We start from the raw sequence: 15,665 nt of genomic DNA, 5'->3' as shown, positions 1-15,665 counted from the left end.
ATAGAGGGATTATAGCAAGAACGCTTCAAATGTCTTACGTTCTTCACTCTGTCTCTGCACTGATGTGCATTAGAAGAAACACTCTATTTCCTCTGAAAAATTTACACTGTTGTGTGTAATTTTTTTGTTTTTCACTTCTTTTTCTCTGGCGCTGCTGCATATTTCATTTCATTACATATCTTAGAAAACATGACATTAGATTTTACTTGTATCATAAGAAAAACGACTCCCGTGAATTAAAAAACAATAAAATTAAATTCTTTACCTACATTCAATAACTGTAGTAAGTGTAATGAATTTACATTAATTCCGTCAGAAAAAACTCATCTGCGAACTGGATACAGCTTTTCGTTGTCGGTCAATATTGCGCGGTCAAACCATACGAACTTTATGCGTTGGGGAAAGTTGTTTTTGCAAAACCACTCAGGCTACGTGTCGATTGATGGGTGTGCTCGCTGCCCCTCCAAGAATTACCACCGTTCGGTAAAAAGCGGTGTGAGAGAACTCGCGGTTTTAAAAAAAAATAGGTGTGGTCGTTGTTTAACTGATGTTGCAGTTGAAATTAGTATTTCAACACTCCCCTTTAATTTCAACTGCTGGGTTATCACTGATATCTAGAAATTTCCTCAAAAACTCAAAACTTTTCTGCCCCAATGGTTTGGTCAGAATATCTGCAAGAATATCTGCAACCTGCTCTTGAGTTCTGCAGTGTACTAAAACAATTTCTCCATTGTTTACCAATTCCTCGATGTAATGAAACTTTGTGTCAATGTGTTTCGTTCTCTTATGAAACACATAATTCTTGGATAATGCAATAGCTGAGCTATTGTCACAAAAAATCACGGTTCCTTTTGCTTGCTCTTGGCATAAACTCCTTAACATCATTCTCATCCAAATTGCTTTACACGCTGCAGCTGTAGCTGCCACATATTCTGCCTCCGCTGTAGACAACGCTACAATAGGCTGTTTTTTAGAAGCCCATGAAATGGCTCCTGAACCCATGTGAAAAACATAACCGGATGTGCTTTTGCGATCATCTACACTTCCAGCCAAATCACTATTAGTGTATCCAATTAAATCTGAACATTCTGAAGCAGTATATAAAATGCCAAACCTTTTAATACCTTTAACATACCTCATAATCTTTTTTGCTGCATGCCAATGTGCTTCTTTTGGCCTGTCCATGAATTTGGAAATCAAACTAACAACATGCATTATATCCGACCTAGTTGAAGTCAAATACATGAGGCTGCCAACTATGCTCTTGTACAAACTAGGATCAAAATCCTTGGTGTTGTCCTCTTTGCTGAGTTTTAATCCCATCATTGTGGGAGTGATTGCTGCTTTGCTCTCCTGCATATTAAATCTTTCCAACACTTCATTAACATATTTCGCTTGTGAGATAAAAATCCCATTTCCATTTTGTTCTACTTCTATTCCTAAGAAGTATCTCAGCAAACCCATGTCAGTCATTTCAAATTCTTCTTTCATGACTGTTTTGAAATTTTCAATAAGGTAATCATCATTACATGTGAAAATAACATCATCAATATATAACACAACAATTAGTAACTTACCATCTTTTTCTTTGATGTAGAGGGTGGGTTCTTCACACTTTTCAAATCCATTTACATCTTCCGTATGTTCAGGGGACCACCGATAGAATTGGAAGGATTCTTAGGAAGCATAGTATCCCTATGACCTTTAGGCCCCTGAACACCATTTGTATGTCCCTCAAATCTGTGAAGGATCCGATCGACCCTAAGGACATGAAGGGCGTTTATTTGATCCTTTGTTCCTGTGGGACTCCCTATATTGGGGAGACTGGTCGCTCCATTAATCAAAGGATTAGCGAGCACGCAGCGGATCTTAGGCATAGGAGAGCTAAGTCTTCTGCTTTAGCTGAACATGCTGAGAAAACCAATCATCATGTTTGTATTGAGGAGGCTAGTGTTATTGCTAAGGTCTCGCATTTCCATCATTGAAAATTTAGGGAAGCGCTTGAGATTGAAAAGAGACCAACCAATCTCAATAGAGAGGATGGCTAGAAAGTCAGTAGGTGTTGGGTCCCTGCACTCTCGTCCTAGTCGTTTTTCCGCCCTCCTCTTTAGGTTTTTTCTTTTATCTTTATTTTTAATTATTATTACTTTATTTCATTTTTACTTATTTATTTATTTACTTATTTATTTATTATTTATATTTCTTTATTTTTATTTTTTATTTTTTATTTTTATTTATTTATTTATTTTATTATTATTATTATTATTATTTTTAATTAATTAATTAATTAATTAATTATTAATTTTTTTTAACTGAAATTATTTTGAACTGATTTTTATTCATTTAATATTATTTAATTATTGTTCCCTCTTATTTATTTTAAAATTTTAATATTACTTTTAACTTTGATAGTACTTAGAAATCAACTCCCTTTTCAATTAATTTTATATATATTTTACATTACTTTAAGGTCCTTTATATAACTAATTTTACGTTGAAATTCTAATCTAATTATTTTTAACTAATTTTCTAACTAACGTAACATCTTTTGAATAAACTAACCATTAAATTATGATTGAATAAAAATACTCGTCAACCTATTATTATGATTTTAAGTATAAAAATATTTATATATATGTATAATACCAATATTAATTATTAAATAATTTAAATAAATAAATAAATTTTCTTTTCTTTTCAAATCAACCATTGAAATGATTAATCCTAACTTTTAATAACCTAGTATTATAATTATATTTATTAATTTTTATAAATAAATTCCTTTTTAAAACCAACCGTCTACCTAATTTAACTTATTTCCATAGAAAAATAATAATAAAAATAGGAAAAATATTAAATTAATAAATTATAATTTTGACCTGGCTCCTAAGGTCAAAATTAGCTGTTAATCAATCTAGTCATTGGAGACTCTGCTCAGGCTATTTATCATGCGAAGCTGGATCTGTTCTTCAACTTGTCCTAATGATGAACCACACTAGTTGGTTCGAAACGCATCGACAAATGATACTCCATGTGATTTTCGCTGAAAAATATCTCACAATCTAGATAGGAATCTATCCTACTGTACCACGCTCTTGGTGCTTGCTTCAGCCCATAAAGATCTTTCTTCAATCTACACACTTTGTGCTGTTGACCTTTGTTTTCATAGCCTAGAGGTTGTTCAATGTAAACCTCTTCCATTAACACTCCATTTAGGAATGTTGACTTCACGTCCATTTGGTAAACTTTCCACTTGTTTTGTGCTGCTATGGACAACACTTCTCTCACGGTTTCCATTCTAACAACCGGTGCGAAAGTTTCCTCATAGTCTCTCTCATGCTGCTGCTTATATCCTTTGACAACAAGTCTCGCCTTGTGTCTTTCTATTTTTCCTTTAGCATTACTCTTGGTCTTGTAGACCCATTTAACTCCAATGACTTCCTTTCCTTTTGGTAGTTCAACTAAATCCCATGTCTTGTTTCTTTCTATGGCATTGATCTCCTCATCCATAGCTTCTATCAATTTCCTATCCTCAATTGCTTCTTCGAAATGAACAGGGTCATCAACATGACAATATAAAACAAACAAAGAGTTCATACCTTCATTTGTTGCCTCTTGTTCATAAATGTCACTTAAATTTCTGAAGTTCTTACCTCTTTCATTTGGTGTACAAGTGCTTGAAGAAGCACTTGAATTTCCTCCTTGTGGTGTGCTTGGAGAAGCACTTTCATTTCTCCTCAAGGGTGTCTCTTGCTGCCCTTGTGTTGGTGCTACTGTTTGGGGATGTATTTCAGCCATCTCCTCATCATCTTCATCATGAGACAAAGAGTTTTAAACATTCACTGTTTTCTCTATGCTTCCATTCCAAGCTTCCTCCTCAATGCACTGAACATCTCTACTCACAATAAGCTTCTTGGTGGATGCGTTATACAACCTCTAAGTTTTGGATTCCTCACTGTATCCAATGAAAATACATTTCTCCCCTTTGATGTCCAACTTCTTCCTTAGTTGATCTGGAATGTGTGCATAAGCCACACATCCAAAAACTTTCATGTGGGTGACTCCTTGCTTTGTCCCACTCCATGCTTCTTCCGGCACTCTATTCATGACTGCTTTTGTAGGGAATCTATTCAAAATGTACGCTGCACAGTGTACAACTTGAGCCCAATAATCATTTGGCAAATGCTTTGCCTTTAACATACTCCTCGCCATTTCCATGATTGTCCTATTCTTCCTTTCAGCAACTCCATTTTCCTGCAGAGTGTACCTAGTGGTAAACTGCTTATGAATTCCATTTTATCTACAAAAAAGTAGAAATTCTTTGGAGATATACTCACCTCCTCTATCAATTCTTAGAACTTTGATATGCAGCCCACTTTGGTTTTCTACAAGTGCTTTGAAATTGCAAAATCTTTCAAACACTTCACTTTTGTTCTTCAAGAAATAAACTGAAGTCTTTCTAGTAAAATCATCAATAAATGTTAGTATATAGTGGTTTCCTGCAAGTGATGGAGTTTGCATCGGTCGACATAAATATGAATGGACAATCTCTAAGGGTGCTTTTGCCCTTATACTTTTCCTAGATGGAAAATTTTCTCTGTGTTGTTTCCCCAACATGCAACCTTCACAAATGCTGTCTCGTTTCTTTATCAATGGTAATCCTCTGACCATTCCTTTTCTATTCAACAAGTTAAGACCTCCAAAGTTGAGATGTCCAAATTTCAAGTGCCACAACCAATTTTCATCTTTTGGTTCGCTTTGGAAAGCCTCTTATGTCACTGCTACTATTTCTTCTCCATTTTTTAAATCTTCTTTCATTCTGAGAGGGAACATCCTATTCCTTGTCATCTTCACTTCAACAATACATTGTTTGCTGGGTGTTTTATCCATGATGGTGCATACATCATTCACAAAGAAAACATTGTACCCCTTTTGAATAAGTTGTCCAATACTTATAAGGTTAAATTTCATTCCAGGAACATAATAAACATCTGATATGGTTTTCTTTTCACCTTTCTTTGTTAAGACATTTACTTCTCCTTTTCCCATAACAGAAACTTTACTATCAGTCCCTAGAGTGACTTGTGACTTCACACTATGATCTAACATAGAAAACAAGGCCATGTTTCCTGTCATATGGTTACTGCAACCGGAGTCTAGAAACCATACATCTTCACTCTTTTCTTCAGCCATATTATAGGCTAAAAACAAATTATCTTGGCTGATATTTTCTCTAGTGAAATTTGCACTAGTTCTATTACTCATATCATGTTGCTTCTTCCTACATTCATTTTTATAATGCCCATATTTTTTACAATAGTGACATTGGACATTGGATTTATCATACCTTTGTCCTTAAGCATGATGTTGTCCACTATTTTGGCTACTGCCTTGGCCTTGGTTCTGATTTGGATTGCTACATCTTCCTTGAGCATTTACTGGACTGTTTCTTCCACCTCTGTTTTGGCTTCTACCTCTTCCTCTCTTGTTTCCTCTGCCTTGACCTCTTCCTCTTCCAAAGAACATCTGGGTCTTAAAAGCATGCTCTAGAGATGAGCTTTCGTTTCTACCCAATATCTGCTCATGTGTTATCAGTGATGCATGTAGTTCATCAACTGAGAAGTTTGTGAGATCCTTTGTCTCTTCTATGGTGGTGACAATCACATCGAACCTTGAGGGTAGGATCCTCAATAGTTTCTCCACAATCCTCCTTCCTTCAAGAATCTCTCCATGAGACCTTATCTGTGTGACCAGACCAATCACATGTGTGAAGAATGAGTCAATATTATTTGACTCCTTCATGCAAAGAGTCTCAAAATATCTCCTCAGCAACTATAGTTTTGCTCTCTTCACTTTCTCCATGCCTTGATAGGCTATCTTGAGAGTTTTCCATGCTCCTTTGGATCTCTTAGCTGCTGCTATCCTTGGAAACACACTCTCATACACTGCTTGATACAAAAAGTAGAGGGCTTTAGAATCCTTCTTCTTATTGCTCTTCAACAGATCTTTCTCTGCCTGAGTTAAATTATTAAACTCATTTTCATCTGTTGGTTCTTCAAAACCATCCTCAACAAATTCTCATAATTCTTGGGAAGCAAACAAAGCTCTCATAGTTATTGCCCAATAGTCATAGTTTTTTTCATTAAATTGTGGCAGCTGAGTATTACAGATACCCATTCTAGTGCTGGCTCCAGCCATTCTTGCACTCTTAACTATGCTTCAAAATAATTGACTGTGTATTAAAATAACTGACTGTCGTCAATAGTAACACAAAAACTAACTTGAGAAATACCTTGGATTCTTTCTTGATTGAGTCTTCACTTTGCTGGAGAAGCTTCTGCAACAAGAAATCCTTCCTTCAGCTTCTTTGATACCTTCAAAGAGCCTGGACAAGCTCCGATACCATGTTGGGAATTTCTAATAATTCCAGAACAAAAAAAAAATACTGAACAGAGAATAATGCTCTGTTTCTTAACACAGATAAACTGAAATTGTTTTTTCTGAAGATAGAGCTTCAGCAACACACATAAAAAAAACTTGTATATCATTAACAAAAAAAACAACTGTTACAAAAAGGGTCTTCCTCTAACAGAGGGATTACAGTAAGAACACTTCAGATGCCTTACGTTCTTCACTCTGTCTCTGCACTACTGTGCATTACAAGAGACACTCTATTTCCTCTGAAAATTTTACACTGCTATGTGTAATTTTTTTGTTTTTCATTTCTTTTTCTCTCGCGCTGCAGCGTATTTCATTTAATTACATATCTTAAAAAACATGACATTACATTTTAATTGTATCATAAGAAAAATGACTCCCGTGAATTAAAAAAAAATTAAATTAAATTCTTTACCTACATTCAATAACCGTAGTAAGTGTAATGAATTTACATTAATTCCGTCAGAAAAAACTCATCTGTGAACTGGATACGGCTTTTCAATCAGCGTACTTCAATGTACATTGCAGTAAATAAAAATAACATGCTACCGCTACCATAACCGTTGATCTGGCCGACATCAATCGGACGATTGTCGGTCAATATTGCGTGGCCAAACACTACGAACTTTATGCACCGGGAATTTTTTTTTTGTAAAACCACTCAGGCTACGTGTCGGTTGATGGGTGTGCTCCCTGCCCCTCCGAGAATTACCACCGTTCGGCAAAAAGCGGTGCGGGGGAACTGGCGGTTTTCAAAAAAAATAGTTGCGATCGCTGTTTAACTGGTGCTGCAATTGAAATTAGTATTTCAGCATCTAATAGGATAATCTAGTGGGATAATGGTCACAAAGTGGGATAACATCTTCTTCCTTTCCTTTTTTAAAACATATATTGTTATTACTATGATTTTAATATCACATCAGTTTGTGTTAAATATAAAATATTCTCACAATATTTCAAACTTTTAAATTAATAATTTATTTCAAATTTTTAAATTAATAATTTGTTTGGAGAGAAATCATCCTTTCCCTGGGAAATACGAGGGTTAATAGAACAATATTTCTATGGAAATCATATATTATTAGTCTACATTATTACATCAGATTAATTGATATAGATATAGAAACCATACATTTGTTAGTGAAATTTTTAATAAGTTTAACATCAAATTACATATTCCATATTCCATAGTATGTATTGAATTCAAAGATTAATTGATATAAAACCATACATTACTTTATAGAAATTATACATTATTACCACATTTATTATTGTAATTTTTAATAAGTTGAACATCAAATCACATGCTCAATGCTATGTATTGGATTCGAACTATGCAATGCCTCAAAAAAATTAATAAAAACATTCCATAAAACATGTATGTTTCAACCATAAGAACCTTTGCTCTCCCAACTTTGTTATGGTTAATAATATTCTCTAAGGTATACTATAAGGTACTTGCACCTTTATTCCTTTTTTCTTGTTATTGTTGCCACATGGATACTTAGGAAGAGTGAAATTGATAACGAAACATATATTTTTTTACAATTACGTGACAACAGTTTGTTCTAGTGATATTATATCAAGTTGTAAGTTGCATTTGCATTATTCAAGATTATGTATCAAAGAATGTTGTAATAATAAGAAGACCTCCAATCTACATATAAATGCAAACATATACAATCCATGTAATGCTCCTTGTAACACCACATCCTTGTACGAAAATAGAAATCTATGAAATGGATTTCAGATATCATTTTCTTATTAATCTGATGAGGGAGGGGACACCACCAAACATTACTTATTCACGATTTCATTTTAAAGTGTTATTATTATGCTCTTTAGAGGAGGAATGATGGTGTGATGCAATGATTTGCACATTTTTGCAAAGGTGACTCGTGCACTGGTCATGAGTCAACATTTGGCAATTTGACAAGGAGGGCTACATTTAACAAGCCATAACAAAAAACCTTTGGAAACATGTGCTAGATGAGACTTGTAGTAGTGAGAGAGGCTAGGAAAAAATCCATGTAGGGGAAGCAAGCAAGGGGCACAAGAAAAGAGGACTAGGCATGACCTGTAATAGAGTAAATGGTGAAGCAATGATGAGTAGTATAGCAACTTCATCTTGCACACCAACAAACAACCATATTATTTTCTCACTTAATAGCATATCAATTCATTAAAAGGAATTTGCACAAAGTTTGTAGAGATTGTAACATCTACAATCCTATCAAAAAATGGTCTAGATTGAGGGAAGACAATATTGTAATCAATAATGACAATTTAAAATAGAAGGTAAGCGAATAAACTCAAATGAAAGAAATGAAAGAAGAAACAAAAACTCAAAGGAAAAAGAAATTGTATGTTAAAAAAGGGATATATAATCAAATTATCTCATCCTTTATCCATATGAGGAGAAGGAAAGATGTTCTCAATGCTTTCTCTTTTTGATGTACACAATTTTTCACACATACCTACATCACGATTTATTTAATTCTTCTAACAAGCATATGCGTGACCTCTCTAGGGTACTTAACAGGAAAGATAATATGAGTAGGAAATATGTTTTTTGGACCTATCCTGACTATCATTTTAGGTGGGGAATTAAAAGGATTTTATCTTTGTCTAACATGATTGTTATTGTCCTTGATTGAAATATGAGGTTGGATGATATTAGAGCAAAAATTGTTGGATATTTATAAGATTGGGAAAACACATTCTTAAACTCGCGAAACAAATAAAAAAAACCTTTTCTTTCGCTTTAAAACATTAGAAACCAATATGTAAAACCTTTAGGCACCTTGGGCTTCTAATATCCAAAAGTATAATTTAACAAACTTTTCTTTTTGAATCCTCTTTATGTCCCACTTTATTGTTTGACACATTTCTAGATGAAAAAGTACTTTCTAGGGGAGAAATGCATTTAGGGTACTTATTCTCTTTAAGTGAAAAAAAAAAATCTTCTTATCAAAAGGATGACCTTGGATAAATGAGAAAATGCTTCTATCATTTGAAAATTCTTTCCAATCATTCTCATTATTTGGGAGACAAGTGAAATATAATGATTGTAAAATTCAATTGGTACTTTAAGTTAGACATCGTCTTGGAATATTAGTGGGCGTTCAATTGCATGTGAACATGAGTAATCTTAAAGGAAATTAATTTTCAAATTTTCTTCCAAGAAGCTTGTGTATATTGGTTAACTAACTTATTTGAAAGAGAATATAGTTTCTCAGTGAGATTAACAATAGGATTAAAGTTTCTGAAAGTGGTCATATGTTTAAACCTAAATTGAGGGCTCATTTAATATCTAAATGTAAGGCCTCAAACTCAACAATTTTGTTTGTACAATCAAATTCAAGTCTATAAGAATATTTATGTGTCTTGAAATGGGGGAATATAACACTATTCCAATGTCATTATCTTCATTAAAAGAAGCATCATCAAAGTGAGTATGCCAAACTTGATCATCTTGATCAATAGGAGGAGGAGGAGGTAATTCTTCCTAAGTGAAGAGGGAATAAACTATACTATATTCTTCAATATAATTCATGTGAGGTTGGGGTAAACTATCAATATAAGGATATATCATCCCTTCTCTTAAGATAATAATATTATTACTATCTTTGGGTAAGGTCATATGAGTCCCATTGTTGGGTAATTTAATTGAATGTTAAATGACTTGTCACTAATTGTCAAACTCGGGGTTTGTGACTTGCAAAGTATACACACACTACATGTGTTAGTATATCTACTTTCGATTTAAAGAAACTAATGTAATTTCACATGAGGATTTAAACCTATTTATGACTAAGCTTTGATAAGCATATGCACATGTTTTGTTTAAAAAGGCCAATGAATTCAAACTCAAAACCTCAAAATTTAAATGCAGTTTTGAATAAAACTATACTATGAAATGTTAGGATATTCCGACACATAGGAAGTAGTTAAGTATAACTTGGTCTAGTATAGAGTTAGGTAAAGTGTGTTTCTTTACTATGTACTTTTGTAACTTACAATCTGACGGTCACGATATGTAGTGATCTGACGATTCATTCTCTCTTCAGTATTACCAACACTTGATCTGTGGCTTAGCACCCGATTGGTCCATGATCTCTATTTAAAGAGCATGGAGGGTCATTTGTAGGGTAACCATTCATGAGAGAAGCTTATGTAAATTTTCATTCTTTTATTAATAAATTTCCTGAAGTGGCCGCGTTGGCTTAGGCTATGGACTGTTTCCCTATTTGAGGGTTTTAACCACATCAATAATACTGGTGTATTGATCTGTGATCTATTTGTGAGTGGTGTCCTTTGGTGTTCTATCTAAGGAACTTAACCTGTAAATTCCTACATGGTATCAGATCTTGGACCCAAGTTCAATTCCCCTGAGTTGCTTTTGAGGGGGTGTTGGAAAAATCACCACACCTCTATAGAATCCATAATTTCCACCCTGGGGATCCTAGTTACTAGTTTGTAACGTTTACCAACACCTGTGGGTTTTGGTGTAACGGCACCAAAAGCCCACAGATGTAGAGGAGATGTCGAAGCATCTTCTCTATTGGTTGGTTTCACTGATTCCGATTGGGCTAGTGACCCTGATGATTGGAAGTCTACTGCAGGTTATGTGTTCACTCTTGGTTCAGGACCTATTACATGGGCTTGCAAGAAACAAGGTGCCATTTCTCTTTCTTCAGCAGAACCAGAGTATCGTGGTGCCGTAAAAGCTAGTAAGGAAGCCTTGTGGCTTCGTCAGATCCTGTCAGAGTTTGGCTTTCAGCAACAGCATCCGACAACACTTTGGTGTTATAATCAAAGTGCCATTCAACTATGAAAATATCCAGTCCAATATCAGTGTAGCAAACACATTGAACTGCACATGCACTTCATCAGAAAGCTCATTCACGACCATGTTCTTGAAGTGCAATATTGTTCCACAGATGATCAAGTTGCAGACATATTTACAGAGGCGAAGTTTACTAAACTTTGATTTATGGTTGGAGTTTAGGAAGTTGTCACTAAGGGGGGATAGGCTCTAGTGCCTCCTTCCTTCTCCTATTGTGTCACATTTTTACATCCTTCAATCCTATCCCAAGTTGTTCTTAAGGGGGGATGTTAGGATATTCCGACACATAGGAAGTAGTTAAGTATAGCTTGGTCTAGTATAGAGTTAGTTAAAGTGTGTTTCTTTACTATGTACTTTTGTAACTTACAATCCGATGGTCGCGATATGTAGTGATCCGACGGTTCATTCTCTCCTTGGTATTACTGACACTTGATCCGTGGCTTAACACCTGATTGGTCCATGATCTCTATTTAAAGAGCATGGAGGGTCATTTGTAGGGTAACCGTTCATGAGAGAAGCTTATGTAAATTTTCATTCTTTTATTAATAAATTGCCTGAAGTGGTCGCATTGGCTCAGGTCGTGGACTGTTTCCCTTTTTGAGGGTTTTAACCACGTCAACAATACTGGTGTATTGATCTGTGATCTGTTTGTGAGCGGTGTTCTATCTGAGGAACTTACCCTGTAAATTCCTACATGAAATCCTTAAGATATATTCTAATTGGACAAGAAATTAAAATATATTCTACTGAACAGAAATTAAAATCTATTTAATTAATCAATGACAGGAAATCCGACTAACCGACATGAAAAAGGAAGGTTATTCTATAAACTATAACACAATTATACTCTAATTTTAATCTATGAGACTTGAAATAAATTTAATCTAAACTAATGAAATGAATTATAACTATCCAATTGAAAGCACAAGTATTCTAAAAACATGGAATTGAAAAATATTATAGAAAGCAATGAAAGAGCAATGATTTGTTGACAAAATTTCAAGTGCAAGAGTCTCCAAATCTTACTAATGTGCCTATTATATCGAGAACCAACAATATATATCAAATGATGATTGGGAAAAGCATGAAAATCAAAGAAAATACTTCAAGGAAAGTGTTTTTGGTTTTTAAAGTTTATATTGAGCACTCTACCTATAATAGACAAAAAATAAGTAAGCAAACAATATTGAAAGTAGATAATTCAAACATCTAAAGAGATTGAAAACCAAGGTGAAATAAATACTTAACAAATGAAATTAAAATGACAACTATACTATCTCACAACTCCACAGGGGGCCCTCCTGGTGAGTGTGAGGGATTATGAACTCAGATCTCTTGACTTAAATTACCAATTTCATTCAAAGTTGTGCAATATCAGAGATTACATTCACTACAAAAATAAAGTTATTTTCCTTCGAATAACAACAAGCATTATACTTTAATATTCATCATTAGCATATAATCCATCCTCTCATAAAATAGGTTGCAATTTATAGAGTTTTGAGACAATTAACAAACTCAAAATATTCTTGCTTGAGTTATGGTCATGACATCAGTTTTGAAAATAAAATCCAATCTTATTTTATGGATCCTTGGAACCAAGATCAGCCTAAATATTACGAGAATGGTCTCCCTGACACGAATTTGCTAAAGAATATCTTGTTCCAATATTTCTGGTGACTGGGTGTTGACTGTGAAATTACAAAACAGTGTGCTCATGCACACTCCAAAATAGGGCTCCAAGGAACCCATAAAATCTCTCAAATGGTAATGAATTTAAGGAAACATATCACTAATAGCCTAACCGGCCTCGTGCTAAAAAAACTCATGTTTTAGTTTTTCAAAATTCATTTTCATTTGCTCGGAAAATGCATTTGAAGTTGACTCGTCAAAACTGTTATGTTTTTCCTTTGATCTGTTACTGGAGGTCCACACGTGTGATATGGGTGGAATTTGACCAATAAAATTCCATATTGGAACCTTTAGAAACAATGTTCATGTGTCCGATATTCTTCTAAAATGGTGCTACTACCTCAACCATGGAGATAGCTAAAGAAACTTGAGTGAGTTGCAAAAACTTGAATTAGCCAAACTATCATTAGTAAACCTTGCATAATTATTCTTAATCTATTAAAAATAAAGGAAAGTGATGTTAATTAACCACTTATACATATAGAGGCACATCATGTAGAATTATGGTAAAAATGGTGGCAAGTGAGTGAAATGGTACAATGGATGGTTGGAAGTAATGGCTTAATGAATGACAAAGACAAGTGAGAATGATGACAAACCAATGGCCCAAAATCTCCCCCACACTAAGATATTTGCATGTCCTCATGCAAACTGAGTCCCAAAAATGAACTCATATGTCACTTTACTTTATCTACACAAGGTTGTCCTATTTCATTCTTGGAGAGTGTTTCTTTAAAAGACATTGGTTGATCTTATCAATGAGTTTCTTCTTATATCACCTCTCCTTTCTCCTTGCTAATATCATGAGAGATTGAATCCTTGATAATTTCTTGATTTATTGCATAAAATAAAGAATTTACTTTTCACTTTATTGAAGTCCACACCATGTGTCATCTCCATGGAGTAAGCTAATTTCCAGAACCCCCTTTCTTTATGCTTAAATCAAAAAGTTGAATGTTTCGATGGAAAACGAAACATCAAAGAAAATAAAAGAGGAATGCATACAATGGAATAAAAAAACATCCAAGAAGTTATATATAATCCAAAGTAGCGTCTCCCAAAATATATTATTTTTTTATTTTCCTTCTATTGTATTCATCTTAGAATCCACATCATAATGTGTTGCAATTAGACCATAAAGTGTCCAAGAAAAGGAGTTGAACCAATAAAAACATCTCCACTGTACAAGAATTTTCAACCCAAGGACAATGAACACATATTTGTTTCCCCCTCTCTCGGATACTCCATTTTATAGGCATACTATTTGTGCAAACTTCATAGACTTTGAACATCTCTTTTGCTATTAAAATATTTAAGAACTACAATTCCAACACATACCTTAGCTAAATCCATCTCTTGCCTAGTAGAGGATTCAAAACATAGAATATTTCTTTGACCTCTATTCTTTCCAACAAAAGATCTAAGAAAGGAGTGCATGCATCTATTTTCTATTTTAAATAAATACAAAATGGATCAAAGCATCATAAAATAAGACATTGAGGTCTATCATTTCTACCCAAAAAGAGTGATGACTACCAATCAATGCCTTCATTCCTTCACAAGCATGTATTTAATCAGCCTTTGTTCCAAACCCTTCAAATATGTCTTGGAGCCAACTCTTAAACACATCATAAGATAGTATATTAATATTTCACCATTGATATCATATTTCAAAATTAGAGACTGTAAGACGTTCATGATGACTTCTACTATAGATCACTGCCATGCTAAACTTCCATACTCATAATATTTGCATGATGACTTTTGAATATATTTCACAATATTTCTTGATGACAAATCTTGTGGATAAAACATGAATATGGTATGAAGGGTGGATTAATGATGTAAAATATGGTTGAGTGGTTAAGTTAATGATGGAGATGATGGATTGCATGAATGGTAATTGAAGTGGTTATTTACCACATTTTCCTAAATTTTTAATAAATTAAAAAGTCGTATACAAATTCTTACCTCAATTTTACCTTTTGAAGAACTTGGTGGAGAAGAGAACATGATCTGAATGCTGATTTGGCTCAAGTACATTGCTCCATTACTTTAACCTTGGTCCATAGAATGTATCATTTTCATGTAGCAGATTTGTTTTTCCAATTTCTCACAAATGGTAAATCAGATTCCCCTAAAATGTTCTGAGGTTGTTACCATTAATATTATGCATATTATAAAAAAAAAACTCAGCCAATGGGTGCACAAATCTCAAGGAAAATGAGAAATGGTTGTAGATGATGGCAGCTAATTTCTTGAAACATACACACTACAATTTCTTGAATTTTTGTGTATTTATTTACCCTTCCATGATGCATTTAACATAAAACTTTCAGGACCAATGGATGCATGGTTTGAAATATATGGTCGAATCAATTTTTGCCCTATTTCACTCTTCATGCTACCCAATGTTGCAACAAAAACATAAGCCACAAATTGATTTTAAGGCCCAATTGAGTGCTTCAAAAATGTATTTTTTCCTTTTTGACTACCACATGCCTTCAGAATCCACTTCTGATGAAGAAAATTAGCTGTGAAAAAGTACCAAATTCTATCCTAATTCGTGCACAATGGTAAAAATTGAAAATATGCCTTACAAAACCCACTTTAAATGCCCTTCAAAATTTCTCTTTTTTTTCAATTTTACCCATGTCTTACACTCTAAGAAAACCCATTTTCTCAT

Source organism: Pinus tabuliformis, chromosome 3_1 (assembly GCF_031772625.1).
Source record: "Pinus tabuliformis cultivar Carrire ecotype Pingquan chromosome 3_1, CPIR1, whole genome shotgun sequence".
NCBI classification, from domain to species: Eukaryota; Viridiplantae; Streptophyta; class Pinopsida; order Pinales; family Pinaceae; genus Pinus; species Pinus tabuliformis.
The sequence above is the reverse complement of the archived record's forward strand: the minus strand, read 5'-3'. Positions refer to the sequence as shown.